At 38.6% G+C, this 17,271-nt stretch overlaps 1 non-coding gene across 1 annotated transcript; it reads left to right on the forward strand.

The window, feature by feature from the left end:
* The first annotated feature begins 4,505 nt into the window (after positions 1–4,505).
* LOC127747025 (small nucleolar RNA R71) lies at positions 4,506–4,612 on the forward strand. Its single transcript, XR_008008830.1, has one exon. It is a non-coding gene; the product is annotated as a small nucleolar RNA R71 (small nucleolar RNA).
* Positions 4,613–17,271: the final 12,659 nt, after the last annotated feature.

A 17,271-nucleotide genomic window follows, 5' to 3' on the forward strand; every position in this document is an offset into this window, starting at 1 on the left:
ATTTGAGTTTCCCAGGAAAGAGTTTCAGTCTGGAGTTGTAGAGAAGCACATATTGTCCTTCTTCGAAACTTCTTGGTGCCAGGTTGAGATCATGTCTCCTTTTTGCTTTTTCCTTATAGATCTTGATATTTTCATAGGCTTGAGACCTAAACTCTTCCAGTTCTTGCAGCTACAAAACCCTCTTTTCACCAGCAGTAGTGCTGTCCAGGTTCAGTATCTTACGAGCCCAAGAGGCTTTGTGCTCTAGCTCTAATGGCAAGTGACAGGCCTTTTCGTATACTAGTTGATATAGGGACATCCCAATTGGTGTTTTGAAGGCTGTCATGTATGCCCAAAGAGCATCATCTAGCTTCTTCGCCCAGTCCTTTCTTGATATCCTCACAGTCTTTTCTAAGATCCTTTTCAACCCTCGGTTGGATATCTCTGTTTGCCCACTTGTTTGGGGATGATAAGGTGTGGCAACCTTATGCTTCACCCCATATCTTAGGAGTAGGGTCTCCAATGGTCTATTGCAGAAATGGCTCCCTCTATCACTGATGAAGGCTCGTGGAACTCCGAATCTGGTGAAGATATTCTTTCGAAAAAAGTTTATGACTACCTTGTTGTCATTGGTTGGGGTTGCCACGGCCTCCACCCACTTAGATACATAGTCCACTGCCACCAAGATATACTTGTTCGGATATGAGGTTGGGAATGGTCCCATGAAGTCGATCCCCCACACATCGAACAGTTCAAGTTCTAGAATGTATTACCGTGGCATCTCATTTTTCTTGGCAGATTGCCAGCCCTTTGGCACTCATAGTAGCTCCTGACCAGTACCTTAGCATCCTTGAAAATAGTGGGCTAGAAGAACCTACATTGCAGTACTTTGGCTGCGGTTCTTTCTCTTCCAAAATGACCTCCAGAGCTAGCACTATGACAACTCCACAGGACCTCTCGTCCTTCTTCTTCTGAGATGCACCTCCTAAGGATTCCATCTGAGCATTTCTTGAAGAGATAGGGTTCATCCCAAATGAAATACTTAGCATCATTGATGAGTTTTCTTCTTTGATGTTTGTTAATCCCAGGGGGTAAGTCACTGGCTACTTTAAAGTTGGCAATATCTGCAAACCAGGGTGCTTTGTGAACCAACATTAACTCCTCATTTGGAAAGAACTCATTTACACTTGTATCATGTGTAGTATCTTTATCACAAGGGATTCTGGATAGATGATCTGCTACCTTATTCTCCACACCTTTTTTGTCTCTAATCTCAATGTTGAATTCCTGCAACAATAAGATCCATCTGATTAGTGTTGGTTTTGACTCCTGTTTGGCAAATAGATATTTGAGTGCTGTGTGATCAGTGAAAACAATAACTTTAGAGCCAATGAGGTAGGATCTAAATTTGTCAAATGCAAAAACTATTGCCAGCAACTCCTTTTCGGTGGTGGTATAATTTCGTTGAGTGTCATTAAGGACCTTGCTGACATAGTATATGACATGCACCAAATTCTCTTTTCTCTGCCCTAACACTGTCCTAACTGTGAAATCAGATGCATCACACATCAGTTCGAATGGTAGATTCCAATCAGGTGGGTTGATGATAGGGGCAGAGGATAGCTTTTTTTTAAGTTCTCAAATGCAAGCATGCACATCTCATCAAAGATGAATGGTGTATCAGACATAAGGAGATTGCTTAAGGGCTTGGCTATCTTTGAAAAATCTTTAATAAAACTACTGTAGAAGCCGGCATGCCCCAAAAAGCTCCTAATTGCCTTGACATCACTCGATGGAGGTAATTTTTCAATTAGCTCCACCTTAGCTCTGTCTACCTCAATGCCTTGGTTAGAAACTTTATGGCCAAGAACTATTCCATCTGTCACCATGAAGTGACATTTTTCCCAATTCAAGACCAAGTTGGTCTCTTGGCATCTTTTTAATACTAAGGCAAGATGGTTTAGGCAATTAGGAAAGGAGTCTTCAAATACTGAAAAGTCATCCATGAAAACTTCAATGAACTTTTCTATCATATCCGAGAAGATGGAAAGCATGCAGCGTTAAAAAGTTGCAGGTGCATTACATAGCCCAAATGGCATGCGCCTGTAGGCAAACACTCCATATGGGCAGGTGAATGATGTTTTCTCTTGGTCTCTTGGATCAACCACTATTTGGTTAGATCCTGAATAACCATCTAGAAAATAATAATATGCATGTCCTGCAAGTCTTTCCAGCATCTGATCCATGAAAGGAAGTGGGAAATGATCTTTTCTTGTGGCTTCATTGAGCTTTCTGTAGTCAATACACATCCTCCATCATGTGACGGTTCTTGTAGGGATTAGCTCATTTCTTTCGTTGGGTACCACAGTGATTCCTCCTTTCTTGGGGACCACTTGGACTGGACTGACCCATGGGCTATCTGCAATTGGGTAGATTACTCCGCCCTGCCACAACTTCATGACTTCTTTCTGTACTACTTCCTTTATAGCTGGATTCAAACTCCTTTGGGGCTAAATGGAAGGTTTGGCATCCTCTTCCAATAGTATCTTATGCATGCATATGGCTGAACTGATTCCCTTCAAGTCAGAAAATGTCCATTTAATGGCATCCTTATGTTTTTGTAAGACTTGAAGCAACTTTTCCTCTTGTTCTTGGCTGAGGGCTGAAATTTATAATCACTGGATAACTTTTATTTTCTCCTAAGTATGCATACTTGAGAGTGGGCGGCAGTGCCTTTAGCTCAAGTTTGGGTACTTCTTTTCTTTCATCCTTCCCTTCTAGTGTGCCTTGAACATGCATTTCAGCGGCTGCAGCCTCTTCGCTTAATGCTAATTCCTCTTCTTCTGTTAACTCCTCAAGTTCTTCTTCAAGACTTTCTTATACCACAGCATCCACCGAGTCCAACCTCATACATTCTTCTAATGAGTTGTGTGGGTAACTCATGGCCTTGAACACATTGAATATCATTTTCTCCTCATGTAGTCTAAGGACAAGTTCACCCTTTTGGACATCAATGATGGATCTGGCAGTGGCCAAGAATGGCCTTCCCAGGATGATAGAAGTCTTAGCTCCTTCCTCCATGTCTAATACTACGAAGTCTGCTGGAAAGATGAAGTCTCCCACCTTCACCAACAAGTCTTCTACTATTCCGTGGGGAAACTTGAATGATCTGTCTGCTAGTTGCAGGGCCATTCTTGTTGGTTTGGCTTCCTCAATCCTCATTTTCCGCATCATTGCTAAGGACATCAGATTTATGCTAGCTCCTAAATCACATAAAGCCTTTTCCACTGTGATTTCCCCTATGATACAAGGCATTTGAAAGCTCCCAGGATCCTTTAATTTCTGGGGCAATTTGTACTGGATGATGGCACTGCATTCTTCGGTGAGTACCACGGTCTCATTGTTCTTCCAGCTTCACTTTTTGGTCATCAATTCCTTCAAGAACTTGGCATAGAGTGGCATTTGCTCTATTGCTTCAGCAAAGGGTATGTTGATTTGTAGTTTCTTGAAGATTTCCAAGAATCTTAAGAATTGGTTATCCTCTCCCTTCTTCTTTAACTGCAACTGCTGGGGGTATGGAGCTTTTGAAAGGCATGGTTTGAGTGCTTCTCCTTCTTGATGTGACTTGGGAGTAGAGACTCGAGTTCCCTCTTGTCCCCTTTTTTTCTTCATCCGAATTCTTCTCTGGTGGTTTCTTGTGGGTCTCCTTCAATTACTTCCCATTTCTGGGGGTGATAGCTTGACATTCCTCCCTTGGCGTTGAGTTAGTGTTACTGCAAATGTTGTGGCCAGGGGCTTGCTTGAATAAGTAACCAATTTGTGTTTCAAGTTTCTTGATGGCAGCATCTTGATTCCGCATGTTGGATCGCACTTCTTCCCAGAAAGCTTTACTATCGTGAATTTCCTTACATATGCTTTCAAGTAGAGTCTCGATCTTGGAAAGTCTATCCTCAGTTGGTGATGGTGGATTGAGATTAGGTGGTTGTTGATAGGATCTATATGGGGTATGTTGGTGAGTTGTATTGTTGTTGGGATTGTGGTTGTGGCGTCTCTGGTCTTGGCCTTGGTCTTGTTGATTTCCCCATCCAAAGTTAGGGTGATTTTTCCATCCAGAGTTGTAAGTTTTGGAGTACGGATCATGGATTTGTCTAGGTGAGTTTCCAATATAATTGGCTTGTTCCCAGTCACCTTATTCTCCTATATTCACTCCTTCTTGAGTTGGTGATGAAGTGATGACTGCTGCAACTTGGTTTTCTTCCACCTTCTTCGTGAGATCTACTAGCTGCTTGATGATCATCTTATTTTAAGCCAGCAATGCATCCATGTGGTTTAGCTCAATTACTCCTCGAGTGTTGCTTCTTTCAGAAGCATAGAAGTAGTCATTCTCAGCTACCGTCTCAATGACATCTATGGCATCTTCAATTGTTTTCTTCTTATTTAGAGAGCCCCCTGAGGAATGATCTACAGCTTTCTTTGACTTATAAAAAAAGCCTTCATAGAAAATGTGAAGTTGAACCCATTCATTGAACAGGTCAGGTGGACATCTTCTTATTAAGTCCTTGAATCTCTCCCATGCCTCATAGAGAGTTTCACCATCTTGTTTCCTGAAAGTTTGCACCTCAGCTCTCAGCCTGTTAATTCTTTGAGGAGGGTAGAATCTTGCCAAAAATTTGTTCACCACATCTTCCCAATTTGTTAAGCTCTCCTTTGGGAAGGACTCCAACCACTTGGATGCTTTGTCCCTGAGTGAAAAAGGGAACAAAACCAGCCTATAGACATCCGAGTGGACTCCATTAGACTTCACAGTGTCACATATTCTCAGGAAGGTGGTTAGATATTGATTGGGATCTTCTTGGGCACTTCCTTCAAATAAGCAGTTGTTCTGAACAAGGGTGATGAGCTGGGGTTTTAATTCAAAGTTGTTGGCATGTATGGTGGGCTTTTGGGTTCTATTTCCACAATTTCCTGGATTTGGATTGATGTAGGAGCCTAGAACTCTCCTTTCTTGCCCAGTATGATTTACAGGGCCTTTTCTGGCATGGTTATGAGCTTCTCCTTCATGATTGTTTTCCAAATTCTCCTCCATATTTGTTTCAAAATACTCTTTCTCTTCCTCAGTACCAACAACTCCTTTCCGTCTTACTTCCCTCCTTAGTCTCTGGAGGGTCCTTTCAGGTTCTGAATCGAAGGAAGTTGAAGCTCCGCCTCTTCTCCCTGTCATACAACTAACAAAGCACACAGCAAGAGATAAAATGAAGAGATTATTCTTGTTAGAGTGATTGTTAGTGTGAGTAGTGTAAATTATCAAACAGTTAGTGGGTTAGTGAGTAGAATTGTAAATAATAACAAAGAAAGAAAGAAAGAAAATAGAAAGGGTATAGGGGATGAGGAAGAAACTAAATAAACTGAAGGTAAACGACTGAATAAAATAAACCAACAAAAGAAAAATGCTCAATCTAGTGAACTTCTAACTTAATCATTGTTGATACAAAATCAATCCCCGGCAACGGCGCAATAAACTTGATGCATGAAAACTTGTCTCTCAACAAATTTCTCTTCGGCAAGTATACTGAATTGTCGTCAAGTAAAAACTCACAATAGAGTGAGGTCAAATCCCACAGGGATTGATTGGTCAAGCAACTTTAGTCGGAAGAGTATGCTAGTTGAGCTAAACAGAGTATAGTTTGAGAATGGCATAAATTTAAAGCGAGAAAGTAAATAGCAGAAAATAAAGTGCAGAATCTTAAATGGAGATTCAGGGAAATGAGCAGGGAAATAAATGGCAGAAAGTAAAGAGAATGGGTAAGATCAGAAATGGGGAATTCAATGGGCTCGGGAGATCTTGTATTCTCCGGATCAAGTTCATTTTCATCTCTCCCTCAATCAATGCATCTATTGATTTTCTTGGCAATCTTAGGTTATTGGATCCCAATTCCTTGGCAATCCAATCTCTCTAAGCTTGAACAATTGCCCAATTTCTTGATTTAATTGCTCATGGGAATAGATGAAGTATGGTTACTGATTATACCACATGTATTTCCAAATCAAACTGTTAGGAGGATTACATGTCACTATATCCGCCCAAACCCCAATTTGGTCCAACATGAGAAAACATTTCTAGCATGATCTCCTCATCCCTTTTCCAAGGCTCAGAGGAGATCCAATTATGGAGAGTTTCTTTTCCAAGACAACTAATCAACTGAATTAAGATCGAAAGCTTTCTAGTAAATCAAAAGAGAAGAAAGAAGAAGATGAATGAAAACTATAATTGATCCATCAAATTACAACAGAGCTCCCTAACCCAATGAAAGGGGTTTAGTTGTTCATAGCTCTAGAAATGGAAAATGGCAGAAAAGAATACATGCTTCAAAATGCAGAAGAGTAAATATACAGAGGGTAGTTCTCCAAAGTGCCAAGCTCCTCTATAGTTCAAAACTACTCCTATATATACTACTCTTCTTGATCTTCTAGTGAGTTCTTCTAGTCTTGGATGTGGGCCTTAGATCTTGAGTTGAAGCAGTTACAATCTTTAGTGGGCTCAGCTTGTAGAAAAGTGTGAGTTAGGCATGGGCAATAGTGATGTTAACGTTAAGTGAAATTGTGGGTTCGAGAACATTAGTGGCAATCACCTTTTTCACTAACGTTCCATCCCCATATAGTCCACGTTAACTTCAATGTTAGTGGCACTAACGTGACCACAAACGTTGCCTTATGAACATTCTCAAGCGTTATTGGGAATCACCTTTTCCATTAACGTTGCCTTGTGCCCCTTGTCCCTACGTTAGAGTTCACGTTAGTATAACTAACGTGGCACTTAACGTGGGCATGCCTATCTTCGAGAGCATTAGTGACACTTACCTTTATCACTAATGCTCCAAATGCCCCTACTCTCCACGTTAGAGCTTACGTTAACTAAGTTAACGTGGTAGTGAATGCCATCTCCAACGTTAGTGACAAAGGTGAGTGTCACTAACATTGGCTCATCAATCTTAGCTCCACGTTAACTTTCACGTTAGTGGTCTTAACGTGACCACAAATGTGGGCAATGCTAGCTTAATCCAACGTTAGTGACAAAGGTGAGTGTCACTAACGTTGGCATTGTTCCTCCCTTCCACGTTAGAGTTCACGTTAACTAAGTTAACGTAACTCTTAACATGGATTGCCAACTTTTGGAGCATTAGTGGTGTTCACGTTTACCACTAATGCTGGAGCTCTCTTTATCTCCACGTTAACTACCACGTTAACCTAGTTAACATGGCAATTAACGTGGGCTTATGATGGCTTCGCAGGTGTTATTGGTGATCACTTTTCTCATTAACGTTGCAAGCTCATTCCCATTCCATGTTAGTGGTCATGTTAACTAGATTAACGTGGCTACTAATGTGGTTCTTCCTTGCTTCCTTTGTCCTGAAATCAGGCAAATAAAGTGCATCAAAGCTCTAGCCCAAGTCATGAGATTATGCATCATTAATTTGTTATTCCATCCTTGCAAAATTCTTATGAAATCATGTAAAATTAACAATAGTTGCTTGAATCAAGGTGTAAGTGTATTTTCATCCAAAACTTGCCTTATTCACTAAGAAAATGTATGAAACTACCCTAAAATAGTAAAGAAAAGGTTAGTGAAACTGGCCTAGATGCCCTGGCATCAAATCAATAACACTATCTGAATTTTGAGTTCCTATGGATGCCAATCATTCTGAATTTCAAAGGATAAAGTGAGATGCCAAAATTGTTCAGAGGCAAAAAACTACTAGTCCCGCTCATCTAATTAGAATCTGAGCTTCACTTAAAATTCTAAGATATTATTGCTTCTTGATTTTTTTTTATCCTAATTTATTTATCTAGTTGCGTGGGGACAAGCAACAGTTTAAGTTTGGTGTTGTGATGAGCGGATATTTTATACGCTTTTTGGCGGTATTTTCATGTAGTTTTTAGTATGTTCTAGTTAGTTTTTAGTATATTTTTATTAGTTTTTAGGAAAAATTCATATTTCTGGACTTTACTATGAGTTTGTGTGTTTTTCTGTGATTTCAGGTATTTTCTGGCTGAAATTGAGGGATCTGAGCAAAAATCTGATTCAGACTGAAAAAGGACTGCTCATGCTGTTGGATTCTGACCTCCCTGCACTCGGAATTGATTTTTTGGAGCTACAGAAGTCCAATTAGCACGCTCTTAATTGTGTTGGAAAGTAGACATCCAGGGCTTTCCAGATATATATAATAGTTTATACTTTACTCGAAGATAAACAACATAAACTGGCATTTAACGCCAGTTCCATGTTCCATTCTGGCGTTAAACGCCAGAAACAGGTTACAAGTTGGAGTTAAACGCCCAAAACAGGTTACAACCTGGCGTTTAACTCCAGAAATAGCCCAGGCATGTGAAAAGCTCAAGTCTCAGCCCCAGCACACACCAAGTGGGCTCCAGAAGTGAATTTCTGCACTATCTATCTCAGTTTACTCATTTTCTGTAAGCCTAGGTTACTAGTTTAGTATTTAAACAACTTTTAGAGATTTATTTTGTATCTCATGACATTTTTAGATCTGAACTTGGTACTTTTTGATGGCATGAGTCTCTAAACTCCATGGTTGGGGGTGAGGAGCTCTGCTGTGTCTCGATGGATTAATGTAATTATTTCTGTTTTCTATTCAAACATGCTTGTTTCTATCTAAGATATTCATTCGCACGTCAATATGATGAATGTGATGATCCATGAGACTCATCACCATTCTCAATCTATGAACGCGTTCCTGACAACCACCTCCGTTCTACATTAGATTGAATGAGTATCTCTTGGATTCCTTAATCAGAGTCTTTGTCGTATAAGCTGGAATCCATTGGCAGCATTATTGAGAATCTGGAAAGTCTAAACCTTGTCTGTGGTATTCCGAGTATGATATAGGGATTGAATGACTGTGACAAGCTTCAAACTCACAAGGATTGGGCGTAGTGACAGACGCAAAAGGATCAAAGGATCCTATTCTAGCATTAATGAGAACCGACAGATGATTAGTCGTGCGGTGACAGCGCACCTGGACCATTTTCACTGAGAGGACGGATGGTAGCCATTGACAATGGTGATCCACCAACACATAGCTTGCCATAGGGGGGACCTTGGGTGCGTGAAGAAGAAGACGAGGGGAAAGCAGAGATTCAGAAGACAGAGCATCTCCAAAACTCCAACATATTCTCCATTACTGCATAACAAGTATTATTTAATCCATGCTTTTTATTTACTACCAATCAAAACTGAGAATTATTATTATCCTGACTAAGAGTTACAAGATAACCATAGCTTGCTTCAAGCCAACAATCTCTGTGGAATTCGATCCTTACTCACATAAGGTATTACTTGGACGACCCAGTGCACTTGCTGGTTAGTTGTGCGAAGTTGTGAAAAGAATTGTGATTTCCAATTTTGTGCACCATACCTCTCCCAAGCTTCATAGAGGGATTCACCCTCTTTTTGTCTAAAGGTTTGAACTTCCACCCTAAGTCTGCTCAACTTTTGAGGTGGAAAGAACTTGATCAAGAATGCATTGACCACATTCTCCTATGTGTCAAGACTCTCTTTCGGTTGAAAATCTAACTATACTCTAGCTCTGTCTCTTACAGCAAAAGGAAAGACCATAAGTTTATAGACCTCAGGACTCACTCCATTGCTCTTGACTGTGTCACATATCTGCAAGAAGTCAGATAAGAATTTATTTGGATCTTCCAGTGAAAGTCCTTGGTACTGGCAGTTCTGTTGAACTAAGGTGACCATTTGAGGTTTCAGCTCAAAGTTGGTGGCATTGATGGCAGGAATTGATATGCTGCACCCATAAAAGTCAGAATTGGTTACAGTATAGGCTCCAAGAACCTTTCTTGCTTCTCCTCCATTATTAGCATTGTCTGCCATGTCTGTATTTCTTGTTTCTTGTTCGAATAAATCTGTGAGGTCCCCTCTAGAGTGTTATTCTCTAGCTTGTTGTAGGCACCTCCTTAGGGTCTTCTCAGGTTCAGGATCAGGATCAAAGAGAGGTTCTTTGTCTCTGTTCCTAGTCCTAAACAAGAAAAAGAAAACAAGAAAGAAGAAGAATAGGAGCTCTATGAACAGAGGACTCCCTGTGAGATGTAAAGAATAAGGGAAATAAGAATGATGATAGAAAAGAGAAAGAAAGAATTTGGCTATAGAAGGAGAAGAATTCGAAAATTAGAAGTGAAACTATAATTAAAATATTTTTGTTCTTATTTTAATTGTTTATCGAAATAAAAAAAGAAGCTTAATGAACTAAAAAGATTTGAAAATTAGATGATGATTTTCGAAAAAGAAGAGAGAGAAATAGAGAAGATATTTTCGAAAATTAGAAGAGAGAAGAAGTAGTTAGGAAGTTTTGAAAAAGAAGAAAGAGAAAACAACTAACTAATTAAGGAAAATTTGAAAGCAAGATAAAATAAAAGATTAGAAAAGATTTGAAATTTAAAAAGATATCATAAGAAATTAAAAAAATTTGAAATTTGATTTTGAATTTTGAAAAGAGAAAGATAAGATAAGAAAGTTAAGAAAAAGATAAGTTTTAACTTAAAAAGATTTGAAATCAAATTTGAAAAGATAGTTTTTAATTTAAAAAGATTTGAAATTTAAATTTTAAAAAAAAGATAAGATAAGAAAGAATGAAATTAAAAGAAAAGATTTGAAAAGACTTTAAAAAGATATGATTTTGAAATTTAAGTTTGACTTGACAAACAAGAAAATACCAAATTTAAAGTTTTTAAATCAAAACAAGCAAGAATTTCGAAAATTTCAAAAAAAAGATAAGAAAAGATATTTTATTTTTTTGGTTTTTGAATTTAATGAAGAAAGAGAAAATAAGAAAAAGACACCAAACTTAAAATTTTTAGATCTAAGACACCTAGTTTTCAAAAATTTTAAAGAAAAACACCTAAAGACACCAAACGTGAAGTTTTTAAAGATCAAAATAAGAAGAAAAACAAGGACAACTTGAAGAACAAGAAGAACACCAAGAACAAAACTCAAAGATTCAAAGAAACAAAGAACACACAAAGGACACCAAATTTAAAAATTTTGAAAACCAAGAACACTACTTTCGAAAATTTTTTAAAGAAAATACTCAAAAAGATACCAAACTTAAAGATTAACACAAGACTCAAACAAAAGACATTATTTTTGAAAATTTTAAGAAGAACGACTCAAGAAATTCAAAAATTCAACAAGAACTCAAACAAAAGACTCAAACCAAAAACAAAAATTAAATTAAGAAAAGAAAAGGTTTTTGAAAAATTTTCAATCTTTTTTTATTTTGAAAAAGAAAAACAAGAGAAAATAAAAGACTCAACAAAAATTAAAGACAATACCTAATCTAAGCAACAAGATAATCCGTTAGTTTGTCCAAACTCGAACAATCCCCGACAACTGCACCAAAAACTTGGTGCACAGATACCCACACTCTATACAACTGAACCAGCAAGTGCACTGGGTCGACCAAGTAATACCTGAGGTGAGTCAAGGTTGATCCCACGAGGATTGTCGTATTGAATCAAGTTGTGGTTATCTTGTAGATCTTAGTCAGGCGGATAGAAAAGTTGTTTGTTTGTTTGAATGTATAAAAGTAAAATAGGAATAAAATTACTTAAATTGAGTGAAACCAGTGATAAGAAGATGGTTAAGGCTTTAGAGATGCTTTATTCTTCTGGATTACTTCGGTCTTACAATCCACTCCAACTGTGAATGATTTCTTCTATGGATGGCTGTATGTGATCAACATCTTTCTTGAGAGGTCACCGATTCTCCTCTAGTGCTGAACCCCAGGGTTAATGCGGATCCAGTCTAATTGAGGGTGAAGCTCCTGCAGTTCATTTTCCTTGATAATCCTACTGAAAATGCCACAGACAAGGTCGAATCTTCCGGATTAGGGAATGCTGTGCCTTGTGGTTCTAGCCTTTACCACAAAGACTCTAATCTCCCCGTGCCTCGGCTGAACTGGTGTCTCGAGAAATCCCCAACGAAGTCGTGGATTAGCCGTCTAAGAGATGTAAAATCAAGTGAGTGCTAGAACCACTTGATGAAAGGAAGGAAGGCCAGCGCTCAACCATGGCGCTCAATTAAGTGAGTGCTACGCTCACAAGTGTGAGCATTCTCGTGCCTTAGATGAAAGGAAAGCAAGGCCAAGTCAAGGAGCGCTCAAAGAAGTGAGCGCTACGCTCACAAGTGTGAGTATTTTCGAGCTCTTGCCCAAGCAAATTAAGGAAGCGCAGCTCTCACAAAAGAGAACACCAAGGCTCGAAGGGGGAGCACCCAAGGGAGCGCTAGACATAGCGCTCAATTAAAGAAGCATAGCGCTCACTAAAAGGAGCGCCAAGGATCAAAGAGGGGGCACACATTGAAGCAACAAGGAGTAGCACTCACAATTTGAGCGCAGCGCTCACTTAGTGAACGCTAGGAGAGCTAAGCCCACGAAGGAAGCATGCTTGGCCAAAGGAAAATGAACGCTACGCTAACAAAACCCAATGGAGCGCTCCACTAGAGCATGCCTAAAACCTAAAATTCAATCAGTTGCCATCTTGGATCCATTTCTTCACAAGTCGAAAGGCCCACTCCAAAGCTTCGAAGACAAAAATAGAAAGTGTATAAATAAGAGTAGATTTGATTTAGAAGAAAAATTTTGGAAATTTGAACTTTGGGGATTTTTTTCACTTTTTAGCTAGCTTTTGATTTTCATATTTCATTGGGAACTTTCTCTGGAGCTTTCTTAGTGTTTAGAACATTGTAATTGAGATCGGATCTGAATTTGGCTTTCTGGTTTTCATTTTCTTTCTTCTGCAACTTCTACTTTCTCTATTGATTTTGATTTTTGGAACTCTGACTGGAGAATTCTTCTGGATCTCTCCATCGTTGAGTTTCCTTTTGATTTCTTTGTTTCTGTTTTCATAAATTTGAAGATCTAATCTCAATTGTTTCTTTAAATTCCATCCTGAAGCAAGTTTTCATTTCTGTTTTAGTTCTTCTATAAATCTACACTTCTGTTTAGATCTTCTGCAATTCTCATCAACTCTTACTTCTCTGATTTTATTGCACTTTACATTTTTAGCTTTGTTTGAATCCCAACACCCAATTCCTTTAAATCTTCAAGCAATTTAAGTTTTCATCAATTTAGATTTAGCAATTTAAGTTTCTTGCACTTTAAGTTTCAGTCATTTACATTTCTTGTAATTTAAGTTTCTATTCTTTTACTTTTGTTGCACTTTAAGTTTCTGCTCTTTTACTTGCTTATACTTTAAGTTTCATGCAATTTACCATTCCAGCACTCTAAGATTCTGTTAATCTCCCTTCTCCCTTTTGTTTTTATGCAATTTAGCTTTTGTAATTCAAGTTTCACCCAAATCATCAACTATTTGCTTAACTAAATTCATCACCTAACTAAAATTGCTCAATCCATCAATCCCTGTGGGATCGACCTCACTCTTGTGAGTAATTACTACTTGATGCGACCCGGTACACTTGCCGGTGAGTTTGTGTAGAAATCGTTTTTCCCCCCATCAATGAGCAACTAAACCTCCTAGGTTAAAGTTAGGAGCTCTACTGATTCCTATGAATTAATACAAGTACTTTTCTATTTCAATCAATGAGTGATTCTATTATATGATGCATTGTCATTCTTTATCCTTATGAATCTCGATTCTACATGAGTTCTTACGAGTCTTGACCTGGATAGTATTGAGGATGCATTATGGGTTCCAACAGCATTATCTGGATTAATGGGGTATGTGACATATAACCTCGTTAGTCAGGGGCAATTGAGGTTTCTATTTGGAATACACACATTGTTTCATCTCAAATGGCACTACTTTGAAAGCTTCTAATTAGGAATTTAAATTTTTCTTGACATTGTTTGTGCTTCCTCATTGATCTTATTTTGTTGTTTCCACATGATCTTGATATCTATTTGTTTATTTCTCCTTTTTCGGATGCGCAAGAAAGGTAAAGCACCGGTCACATCACCGATTGTACAACCAACAACTTGCCCTCCTAATACATGGTTTATGGATCGCCAAAGTGAGAGACCAAGTGTCTTGGTTAACCGAAGAGCCGACTCCCAATATGAAGCAACCGAGAAAAGAACAATCCATTGGAAGAGGACACTGAAGGTTCCAAGCAAATACAAGGCGATCATTCCTGAAAGGATTGCCTCGCTTCATTGGGGATTTCTTGACCAACACCCCATTGAAGTTAATGAATCCATGGTGCGGGAATTCTACGCTAACTACCAAGCTTGGGAAGCGGAGTCGGTATTCCTCCGAGGGAAGACATTGGACACTTTCAACAAGGATCTAGAAGCTATTCTGAAGATTCTCCATATTCCGCCTGCGAAGGATGTTTATTCAAAGATCATAGCAGATGTGGTCAAGGGGATGATGTCTTTGGCTCCTATTCTTAAGAAAATTGGCCATCCCGGTGCATCATGGGAATATAGCAAGGGGAGAAATTCTGTTCCCGCTAGAATTGCTTATTCCAATTTGAATGCCGATGCACGTATTTGGCATCAGATTGTAGCCGACTATATAATTTCTAGCACCCATGCTACCCATGTCAGACTTAAAGCTGCTTTACTAATTTGGGCTATTTTGGAAGGACAGAAAATAGCCATTGTGCCTTTGATACTCACATCGATTTGGAAACTCATTGAAAAGAAAAAGATCAACATTCCTTTTCCATCGATGGTGATGTGTCTAGCTATAGCAGCGGGGGTAGAGAGGCAACCGACGGACGTCATGTTCAAGATACAAAGAGGGAACAAATTCATTCCACGGGGAGATTTGGATGGATCGACAAAGAAGACACCCTCCAAGAGGAAAGCACTGATTTGATGCACCACTATTTCGTGGTACATTTTGTGCCTAATTTAGGTGGATTTTATCCACTTTTCTCATATTTATTCAAGGAAATAGAATGGTTTGATAATTTTCTCCTAAATTGTACTTAAGTGTGAAAACATGCTTTTTAGGCCCTTAAATTGTTAATTTTGATTCATCTTTGATTCCACTAGATGCCTTGATATCTTTGTTAGAGATTTCAGAATGAGAAGGCTAGGAATGGATCAAGGGAGTGAAGAGAAAAGCATGCAAAGTGGAGAAATCATGAAAAATCAAGGATTTGGGATATACACTCATTGACGCGCACGCGAAGCAGACCCGTAAGCGTGGAAGTTAAGTCGCACGGTGATGTATACGTGTGATTTACGCATACGCGTGGATAGCAAATTGTCAAGCGATGCGTACACATGACCCATGCGTACGCGTCGGTACTCACACGTGACCCACTTAAAGTGAATCCGCTGGGGGCAATTTCTGGGCTTCCCAGGCCTAAATCCAACTCAATTATGATGTTATTAAACCCAAGGAATGAAGGAGAAGGGGAGGGAAAAAAGTTAGTTACCAAGTAGTTTAGTTTTAGTTTGAGTTTGATCATGCTTTAGGATAGGTTTCTAGAGAGAGAAGCTCTATCTTCTCTTTAGATCTAGGTTTGATTCTTGTCTTCATCTACTTCTCCTTCTCAATTTCTAGTTGCTACATCTTGTTCTTCTATTCTTTTGTTATAATCTCCTTTATTTTGTTCACTTTGTTGTTGATACACTCTTGTTCCTTTTATTTTCTTTTAATGCAATTTGAGGTAATTCATGTTAATTATGCTTTCTTTGATTGTTGTTGTTGATTGCTTGTATTAGGTAGTGTTAGATTCTATATTTCTTCGTAATGTTATCTTGCTTTCCTTTTATGCCTTCCAAGTGTTTGAAAAAATGTTTGGAAGAATGTTAGAGTAGATTTTTCTTCTCTTGGCTTGGGTTGAGTAATTAGTGACTCTTGAGTTATCAAACTCTTTTGTTGATTAATAATTGGAAGTTGCTAATTGACTTGAATGCCACTAAAGCAAGTCTTTCCTTAGGATTTGACTAGGACTTGAGGAATCAAATTGATTATTTCCACTTGACTTTCCTTCATAGTTAGAGATTGACTAAGTGGAGCAATGGACAATTCTTGTCATAATTGAGGAGGGTAATGAGGATAGGACTTCTAGTTCTCATTCCTTGCCAACAGCTTTCTTAGCTGTTAGTTTAATTCTTGCCATTTACTTTTCTTGTCCCTTAATCCAAAACCCCCAAAACATACTTCAGAGCCAATAACAAGAACACTTCCCTGCAATTCCTTTGAGAGACGACCCGAGGTTTAAATACTTCAGTTATTAGTTTTATTAGGGGTTTGTTACTTGTGACAACCAAGTTTTTGTATGAGATGATTCTTTGTTGGTTTACAAAACTATACTTACAACGAGATCTCATTTGTGAAATTCTACACCATCAAAATTCCGATCATCAAAATGGCACCGTTGCTGGGGAACTTACAAATGTACGCTTGTTATTGGTTATTGTATATATGTTAATATTGTGAATAGTTTGCTCTTTTGTTAGTTTGCTAGTTTTGGTTTAGTAGTTGTTTCCTTTATCTCTTGTAGTTTTTGTTTTTGTCTTTTCACTATGAATTCTCATCACCTTGGCTATGAGTTTGGTTCAAATTATGTTGTAGGAAATGGTAATTTCAATGACAACATGCATCAAGGATGGAACAATCAAAAATGGAAGGAGGCTCAAGGACTTGATCACTCTTCGTGGCAACAACCTCCAGTCTCCCATAGGTATAATTCCCATCCTAATACTTGTCAATTCAATGGCAATGGTGAATTTTCTTGTGACTATCAACAACCACCATCATATGCCTATGAACCCCCTCCACAATATAACCCTCAACCATACTCACAAGCCCCTTTTTACCAAACACCTCCATATGACCCTAATCCTTACCCACCACACCAACAACCATATGAGCCATATGAATCACATATAGAACCGCCACCATTCCAACCTCAACACTTCCAAGAATCGCCTCCTCCATACTGATGTGTGGAAAACGATCCAACACAAAACTCACCGGCAAGTGTACCGGGTCGCATCAAGTAATAATAACTCACATGAGTGAGATCGATCCCACAGGGATTGAAGGATTGAGCAATTTTAGTTTAGTGGTTGATTTAGTTAAGCGAATCAAGTATTGGTTGAGCGGGTTGTATTTAACAGAAGCTAAGTTGCTTGGAATGTAAAGGGAGAAGGGAGAATTGCAGTAAATTAACGAACAGAAAAATAAACTTGCTGAATCTTAAAGAACAAGAAAATAAATGACTAAAACTTAAAGTGCAAGAAATGTAAATTGCAGTAACTTAAATGGCAAGGAATGTAA

This window comes from Arachis duranensis, chromosome 4 (assembly GCF_000817695.3).
Source record: "Arachis duranensis cultivar V14167 chromosome 4, aradu.V14167.gnm2.J7QH, whole genome shotgun sequence".
Lineage (NCBI taxonomy): Eukaryota > Viridiplantae > Streptophyta > Magnoliopsida > Fabales > Fabaceae > Arachis > Arachis duranensis.